Source organism: Capsicum annuum, unplaced genomic scaffold (assembly GCF_002878395.1).
Source record: "Capsicum annuum cultivar UCD-10X-F1 unplaced genomic scaffold, UCD10Xv1.1 ctg995, whole genome shotgun sequence".
NCBI lineage: Eukaryota > Viridiplantae > Streptophyta > Magnoliopsida > Solanales > Solanaceae > Capsicum > Capsicum annuum.
In genome coordinates, this window is record NW_025896043.1 from 3,150,273 (window position 1) to 3,160,012 (window position 9,740).

The following is a 9,740-nucleotide window of genomic DNA, read 5'->3' on the forward strand; positions in this document are numbered from 1 at the left end:
TTTTACGTACTTCGTCGATACCCAATTTCATGGCGATCGTAGAAACCAATTTCAAGAAAACAATACTTTCCAAAATAATTATTGCGTCACTTTTGTATGACTCTTAACTAATTTCTGACTTCCAATTTCCAGAATGTCGCAGCAATATGAGGATATTCATATTAATTTTAGTAGTATTGAAGAACGTATGTAGAAGAAATTGGTTGCTTTTTGCTTTCCAGATCTTGAATCCAAGATTACAAAAAAAAAATTGACGTTTAAGAAAAGTTTTAAAATTCAAATATCAATTACTAGTTTTATCCATAAACGAGTTAATGTTAGCTAATTATTGTCGTTACTTAGGAAACTGTAAAATAATTAATGATTTTAATTATCTTAAATTTAGGACTAATTATTTCATCATACATTCGACCTATATATAATAATTGGCCAAATATATAAGTATCTTTCCAAAATTTGAAAAAGAGAAAATAAGACAAATTTATGTAATTAATTTTATTAATTAGGAGATTTATGTTGTTTACACTTATTCCTAATCTCCGATAAGCCCAAAAGCATAGCAAACAACGACAACAAACAACAGCTTCCCCAGAAGACAATAGCAAAACCAAAATGCCCATCTTGTCCTCCCCAAATGACAACCTTCTTAAAACCAAGAGTAATGCCAACCCTCGTTCTCTCGTCTCTCTCCAACTCCATACGTGAGAGGCGTGCGTAGAATAAGAAGGTGTACTCCAAAAGATTCGATAAAACACCAAACTATTATCCACTCAATTTTTTATTTTCTACCAAATTGGTACAATTTTTAGTTCATCCTTATCCTCATCTAAAATTCTCAAAATACCCCTTAAAATCCCCTCTCCCACATGGACTGCAGTCAAAACTCAACCATGAATCTTGTTCTATAAATACCTATTCTATTTTGGTGAAAACCAAGTCTTGATGGTTGGAAAAACTTTTGAACAAGAAGCCTTGAAGATCAGAATTATCGAGCAAAAGGGAATTTTGAGCTAAAGATTTTCCTCTAGTTTACCATTTTATCAGAATTCATATAAGACTCCTTTGAGCCTAGAGTTTCAATTAAAAGTGGTGTTATGGCGGTGGTTAAAGGATTTTAACGACGACTTAGAGTCCTGGTTTTCTTCTCTAAGAAAGGTAACCCCTCATTTCTTTTCTTCTCTTGTTGTAGTTCTGTTTTTGTTTTGTTATTATTGTAGTAACTCTTTAGTTCTCTCTCTTTTTGTAGTGTTAATAGTATTAGTGATGTTGGAATTCCACATTTTCTTGTAGATGGTAGTTTTATGCTGTAGAACCTAGGATTTTGATGTTTCTTTCCTATTATTTTGATAGTATAAGCCTCATTAAGTAAAAATGAAGATGTTGCGTTGATAATACCCCTATTTTTCTTTGTTAATATTAACTTTTAAAGCTTTGATAGTTTGAATCATGCTATTAAGTTGTGTGTTTTATTTCTCATGACTGTTTTAGTTTTGAATTTATTGTGGTCAAGTGATTTTGCTTCTTTGTTATTCTTCTAGTAATGGATTATATATCCTAGTCTAGTTTTCGCATATCCGGTTTATTCAAGATTCCATGTTTATTTGAGTTTTTCATAGAGTTGTCTTGTTGTTCTGCTTTCCTTGAGTCTTAGGACCACTCACAAGTTCCCTTCACTCTCAATGTTAATGGGAACAATGGAATAATCCAAAAATCCCTATATGATTTGCTTGACATGTAAAAGCTCTCTTGAACTTGTCAAGGAAAGGATAGGGATGACTTAAGGTTTCAGTTTTTGCTGAAAAGCTGTTACTTCAATGCTCAAGTCCCTTTGCTGTTTTTTTCATCTCAGTGTTAAAATGGACTTGAGGACAGGTGAATGTAAAGATTAAAAATGAGCATGTTCCGTCCATGACAACTCTATTTCAAGCTTCAGTTTTTATTTAAAAAGTGAGTAAGTAAGTCAAGTTGGAAACTTTGCTTTAGAGAGCATGTTGGGTTATTTGACAAGCCTAAATTATTTGCTTACCTTCAGGGTTGAGGCTTTGTTTGCTTTCGGTTTGCTTTCCCCTTTTCTATTTGCTTTATTTGGTTCCAGTTTACTTTGTCCCTTTTCTATTTGCTTTATTTTTTTCAGATAGCCTTTTCCCTTTTTCTTTGCTTTATTTAGTTTCTAGACTGCCTTTATTTTTCTCTCTCTTCATATTCTGTCAAGTTTCTTCCCTATATCTTTTCTTAGTTTTCTTGAAATACTTTATAGAGCTATGAAATACTATAGATGGGTATTGCGAACCAGTGAAAGGACAAAATCTTGTTCTTGATTCTCTGAAACCCTGAAAAAACAATCTCATGCGTGGTATAATATAAGTTTCTCAAAGATTGTCTCTCAGTTTAGATTAGTTGTCTGGATTGCAAGATCGTAATTTCTCTTCCTTTTGATTGTGAGATAAGATTAGTTGCAAATCCTCGTCATGGGTTAGTTTTGTTATAAAAAGTTTGCTTGTTGATCTCATTTAATTCAAATCACTCGTCTTTGTGGGGGTTTGAGTTCCTATTTATTTTCATGTCTTCATGTGTTTGTTTTAAGTTGACTAGGAGTGTTGATGATAGTCAGTAATCATGATTCTTTCTCTTTTCCCTCTGAAATGTGTCTTCATGTTCACAAATACAACATTTGATCAATTAAAATGTGAGATTTTTGGAGTATTTAATGTTTGACTTTTTCACTGTTATTTGGATCTTCCAACTGCACACGTATTTTCTTTTTATAACTCAACATGAATACATCCTTTACTTACCTATTTAATCATTTTTTTGGTTACACTTCATGTTATCTTTTTGCCAAACGCTTATTTTAGACTAGATATTATTTCTTATATATATTTTTTTGGCATGTAACCTTGGTTTGAGTCCTCTTGGACTCGCTTACTTTCCAACTTCCTCAACATGGGCCAAGGAGGCCCATTTTCTCGAGACGAGCCTAGTCCCAAGGAGTTATTCATCAGTATACATCAGTATACATAATATATAAAGGCATAATACATAAACATTCTCTTTAACTTGACCTCAGATCACAACTATGACCTCCAACTTTGGGTGTGAACAAATAGGTACATAAATTTGTATAAAGTTGAACAAGTAAACTCAAATGTCCTATGTGGCATCCTACTTAGCCAATTCTTGTCCTACATGGCATCCTAAGTGTATTATGTCACATAGAACATCTGTGTTTACTTGATCAATTTTATACAAGTTTAAGTGTCTACTTGTGCACACCCCAAGATAGAGCTCATAGATGTGATTTGAGGTCTAGTTAAAGAACATGTTTATATATTATGCCTATATACATTGGAGGTGTATGAGAAAAAGGATCCAACAAGTGTTTAAAAAAAGAGTAACTTACATAAATCCCTGATACTTTAAGTAATATTACATAAAATTCTGTTTATTTTACTAATTACATCCTATCCTGGAATTTTGAAATGGTGATACATATGTTAAGTGGTGATACATATTTAAAAGGGATACATATGAAACAAATCAGGGAGTTATTTAAGGAAGCAACGGATTTTCTCTGATTTTAACAACGCAAATCTCGCCAAAACTATTAAAAACGCAATTCCACTTTACAACAGTTCAATATTGAAGCAAGCTAGACTAGAAGCTCAAAGTTTTTCAATCTTGGAACAAAAAAATCGAAATTACATCTTAAATTTCTGAATTTCTTCAATGGAACTCGTTACTGTGTTGTTGCGTCACTCTGGGGAATGGGTTTCTAAAACAAGGTACGATAACTATCGGGTCGATGGTATTGTAATTCATGAAAAAATATCATACCGTGATTTAATGAACACCATATTAATTCAATTGAAAATTGACGTATCTCTGAAAAGAATTCATGCCAAATACGTTGTTCAAGGCAATTCATCAGCGTTGGAGATTCATAATGATATGACTGTGAAAATTTTTATTCTGATTTTAAAAGCTAAAACTGTATTCGGAAAGTATCCACCATGTATTACAATGAGTGAAATTGTAATTGACAATGATGATTTAACGCGGATGATATGACAATTGAGTGTTATGATTTTGTTGAGCTGTCTGAACTTGCAGTTGCTGCAATTGGTACTGTTGGATCTCTGCCAGTTATTAATGTAGGTGGTGAAGAACTGATAAGTGATTGCTATAATAGTGTCTTAAAGGTGAACCAAAAGTACAAAAACAAAGCTAAACTTGTCTTGGTAATGCGTAACTATGCAATAAAGCACAAGTTCAATTTCAGAGCTGAGAGATCTGACAAGTAGAGGTTTGGTTTTAATTTTTCAATAACAATTTTTGATTTAATTTGCAATTTGATACATCTGGAAGCTGTAGTGATACATTTGTATATTAGTTAATTGTTGATTCATATAGTAGGTTATTCATATAACTGTTTTTTTATGTTGGTGATTAATGTAACTGATAATTCATGTAATTAGTGATTCATATAAATGATGATTTATGTAACTGGTGATGCAAATAACATGTGATTCATATAAGTGATACAAATAACTAATTATTCTTGTAAGTGCATATTCATATAAATGGTGATTCATATAACTGGTTATTCATGCACTTGGATATTCATATAAATGGTGATTCATATAAACAGATTGAAAAAAATAGGTTATTCATATGTCTTGTGATTCATATAATAAAAAAGAATAACAAATTAAGTTCATATTTGTGATTCTTGTTGACTGTTTATTCATTGGTTAGTTGGCTCATTTTTTGATTGAAGTAGTCTTATATGGTGATTCATATATAAACAGATTAACGTAACTTCATATTGGCAATTTATTTTTTTGACGTATATTTTAGTTATGTCTTGCTGTGCAAATCGCCGGAATGTAGTTGGATATTCAAGGCATTCTGTAAGCATGGTACTGATACATTTATAGTATGTACCTTCAACGATGAACGCACCTGCTCAATAATGGACAGAGTGGTTGAGCAGCAGCATGCAACCGTTGCCTTTGTAGCTGGAATAACAGCTCCAAAATTGGTGAACTACAAAAGAATAGTCACCTCAAGCGACATTATTGAAGATATAAAAGGGGAACTTGGTTTGGACATGATTACATGAAGGCGTGGCGTGCTAAAGAACGTGTTTTAAAGATATTGAGAGGGCGATCGGCTGACGGATATGAGAAAATGCCCACCTACGTATACATGTTGAATTCTATTTATCCCAATTCACATATAAGGATACTACAACCTTTTATTAGGGGATTTGGGTATTGTAGGCTTGTTGTGGTAGTAGACAGAAGTCACATGAGAGGACCATATCAGGGAACATTCGTTTCAGCTAGCACACTTAATGGAGCAGATATTGCACGTAGTGATTTATATTTTTCTTACAAATGATGGTAATTGTTATATAAGTTAGACATAATAATTGTTTGATATTATGTATCAAGACATATATTACTGCTTGCGTATGGGATTGTAGATTCTGAGAATGATTCATCCTGGACGTAGTTTTTCCAGCAATTTAAGTGTGCTTTCAGTGAGCGTGATAATATGTGTGTTGTTTTTGATAAACATGAAAGCATAATCAAGGCGGTTAGTGTGGTCTATCCATGTATACCATATTTTGCTTGTATTTGGCATCTTTGGAACAATGCCTGCATGAATTATAGAAAGAGCAAGGACAAAATGACCGGTGAATTTTTCGACATGGCTAAAGCGTACAAGTTGGATGATTTTGATGAGCCTATGTGTAAAGTGGGAAAGATTGATAATAGAGTTAAGGTATATTTGGAAAATGTTGGATTTGTAAAGTGGTCGTGAGTTCATGCTCCAATAAATAGGGAGAGGATGATGACCCAACATTGCAGAATGTATCAACTCTCGTCTTGTTGAGGCTCGTGAACTGCCAATTTTGCCAATTTTGAAAAGCGAACATGTAAAGAAAATGAAGCCATACTATTCAGATTACTACAGGAAGGAGGCACTGGTGAAGACTTATGAAATGTCGCTGTGTTCAATGCCCGATAAACGAGGTTGGCATGTATCACCGGAGGTGTTAGAAGAGGTGATTTTGCCTACAAAATATAAATGCCCACCAGGAAGACCCAAGAAAGGTAGAAAAGAGAAAAGTAGGGAAAATTTTCATCAACATCAAATCGTTGTGGCAAGTGTGGGTATGAAGACCATAACAGACGCACATGCAACCACTTTCCAATTGAGATGTGACATTTTCTCTTTAAAGTTTAATTAGACATGTTTACTTAGTTCAAAGTTTTGAATTCAATAATTTGAGTTAATTATTCAAAAATTCATTGATTGATATATTCTGTTTTCAGTTGAAAGAGAAATGTTTTTTTAAGATCATTGTTTATAATTCATTAGTACTTTTCTCTTATGTAGATATGTTAGAGTTCATTAGGAATGTTAGTGATATATTTCCTAAATTAAATTATAAAGTGATACATATTACTATTTAATCTCAACAGGTTAATTGATGATACATTTTAAAAATATTGTTTTCAATTGATACATATTAAAAAACTTAATATTGTTATGTGATTCATATTGTAACACCCCGCATATTGGGCTAGAATAAAAACCATGACTCTGACGCGTTGATAATCCCAGAGCCTTAAATCCTATGCCAATTTGGCATGTTAATCAATTATGTAGTATGTGAATCCATTTGAGTATGAATTTAGACCATCGAGGTCCTTCAACTCATGGACGAGTTGAAACTATTTCGATCGATTAAGTTTTAGTGGACGTTGAAATTTGTGTTAGCTTCCATCGACCATAACTCTATGTATATTTCGAATTAGAGAGCCTACTATGTTTCAAATGATAGGTCTTCGAGTTAACTTTCCAACGATACCAATTTTTCTAAAATATGGCACCCGAGCAAGAAGTTATGGTCTTTCAAAGTAGAATGTGTCGCCTAACCAACCGCACATGGCCACTGGAAAGCATATGCGATAGCATATGCGTCGCCTATGTAAATATAGGCGATATCATATGTGGCGCCTATGTAATGGTTTCAAGTGACTTAAACACTTCGTTTTTGGGGCAAAATGGTCCTTTTCCCACCCTTATTCAGCCATAAACACGAAATTTAGTCCCCAATTCTCTAAAATACATCCATATTCATCTAAAAATTCTCAAGAATACTCCCAAAGGTTTTAAACTAAAAACCCAAACAAATCAAGATTTAATCATGGGTTTTCAAAATTGATTAGTGATTCGGAATCCCCAATCCACAGGCTTCAAGAAGCACCCATTATTTTTCGAAATAGAGGTATGCGGGGTTTTCCTAAATTCTCATTGGCATAGAAAAAAATCATGTTTTAGAATGGGATTTTTGAATCTATGTATATATTCATGTATTAAATGTTTTAACATCATTGTTTTGGTCTTTTGACCTTTCCCAAAGTGATTTGAGAATATGAATGTATGAAATCATGTATTTAAGAATGAATTCTTGTTGAGAGCAAGATTTTCGGTAAATTCCCTCTTATTATGATTTTTTTAGATTTCTCATGGCATATGAATTGTTTTACAATGCATCCTTGAAAAGCACTATATGAAATGGTTGAACTCTTGTTATGATTTAAAGGTTGTTTTAAATCACTAAAGAGGGAATCTAGCATGAATTTTTAATGTTCATAATGCATGTAATGAAAGAGTGCATGGATTTACTAAAGGCACTAGACCACCATATGTTGATGAAATTTTTGCATAATTTTGACTTGAGTTTCGAAACACGAAATCTTCTATATCAGTTGCATGTTTTTGGTGGTCTAAGTTTTTCTTTAAATGAAAGATTTGGCTTAATGTGTTATGGCTCAAAAATCATGACTTTCAAGTTTTGGTATAACGATACCAATTCAGACCAATGTCATATCAGACTCAGACTAATAGACATTTTAGACTATCATGCTTTTTGACATTCAGAATGTTGCATGTATAGAAAAGGTTAAAAATGGGCATACAGAGATGTTAGGTGGTTCCCTGAAGAGTACTCGAGTTCAAGCAACTCATTGACTAAAAATGTGGTTTGTCAATCCGGGTATATTATTATACACTGACTTAAGTGTCGTGTGGCGTATCAGATTCAGGAACTCCAACCCTTGCGGCATACTCGGGTTGGAGGCTTCCCCGCCGAGTCAATGGCGGATTCCATATCACCCGTGGAATATTAGACTTGTAGGGGATACCACCTAACTCAGAAGTAATACACAGATCAGAGTTTGAGATTTATAGACAGGTTACATGTTTTCAGAAGGTGCCTATGTGTGTTTCAGAAACTGTTTTATGCATAATGTTTGATGAACATTTGCTCTCACGTATTATGTATATAGTTATATGTTCAATTACTCTATTTTGGATTGCTTCGCGTGCCAGTACAATTGTACTGACCCCCCTCCTTCTAGGTTTTAAGACACAATCTAGGTGTCCAGATAAACAGTAGATATTTCAGATTGTGCAGGGGTGATCCTTCTATATTCCAGAAGGCCTGTTTACTTTCAGATATTTATCTTTAGTCATTTTTTGGTCTGCTGGGGACCTTATCCCAGTTATTCAGATAGTATGTCAGTAGAGATTTCGCAGACTATTGCAGATATTTATTAAATATTGTTGGTCATGTTTTCAGGCCTTTAACTATTTTAAATTGTTGACCATGTTTTCGTATTATTCTGTCTAGTCCGTATTACTTTGATCATATGAATTATGTGCATGATTATCAGATAGACAGAGAACGTTTTAGGCCTTCGGGTTTGGGAATGCTCATCACGGCCAGGGCCTCGATTTGGGTCATGAAAAACTTGGTATCAAAGCATGGTTCATGGTCCCAGGGTGTCTACGAAATTGCGTCGGGTATAGTCTTATTTATGGGTGTGTAGCGCGCCACACTTATAAGCAGGAGACTACTAGACGTTTAGGAATGTCTTTCTTTCTTCATGTTATAGTTCATGCTATAGAGTCAGAATGTTCCTCCTTCATACTCTAGTTCATGTTATGGTGTCACCCATACAAAAAGAAAAGTTATCCTAATTTCTTCCTCAGTCTGGTGTTTTCAGATATTCTTTGATTATCTAGCAGAAATTTTAGAAGTCCCACAAAGGACGGGAGAGGAGTTTCCTAGTGTAAAATTGTGTCCTCGTTCTTATGAGCCATTCAGTTAAGACAAGAGTAAGATGTGTATTCTTGAGTCATTGAATATTGTGTATCAAGTTTCTATCTCTTGTAATCTTGATATCATTGTGTTTTTGAAAACAAAAGTCTAGTGAAGCCGTGTGAGGCCTATTTCGATTCACTAGCAACTTGCTATTCATCTTGTTGTTCTTGTGTTTGTTGGAACTGTATTTCCACCTGAGTAGTAGTATAAGTTAGAGTGTCGGTGTCATGACCTATTGGTAGTGAAATTAGACCAAGAAATTTGTGATATGAAGTCACAAGGTTAGAGGTCAGAGTGAGGGTGATTTTTGTGATTAAATATTTATAATTGAATAACCATTGATTGAGAATGATTTACCCTTTCGTGGTAGTAGACTAATATGGTGGTACCATTTATGGATTGTATGGTAGTCTATGGAGGAAGTGTTGACTCAGAATGTTATTTGTTTTCTTTCTTTCAACATAGAGAAAGAGTCTAGAGTGGATATTTAAGGTGGTTATAGAAACCCCTTATAGGATATGAAGGAAAATGGCTAGATTAGCCAGTAGGTTGTAAG

The 9,740-nt window shown here is 33.8% G+C and overlaps 1 long non-coding RNA gene across 1 annotated transcript; it reads left to right on the forward strand.

The window, feature by feature from the left end:
• Positions 1–557: 557 nt before the first annotated feature.
• Positions 558–5,498, forward strand: LOC107871075. The gene is made up of 2 exons (XR_001674603.2): positions 558–1,155; positions 4,111–5,498. It is a non-coding gene; the product is annotated as an uncharacterized LOC107871075 (long non-coding RNA).
• The last annotated feature ends 4,242 nt before the right edge of the window (positions 5,499–9,740 follow it).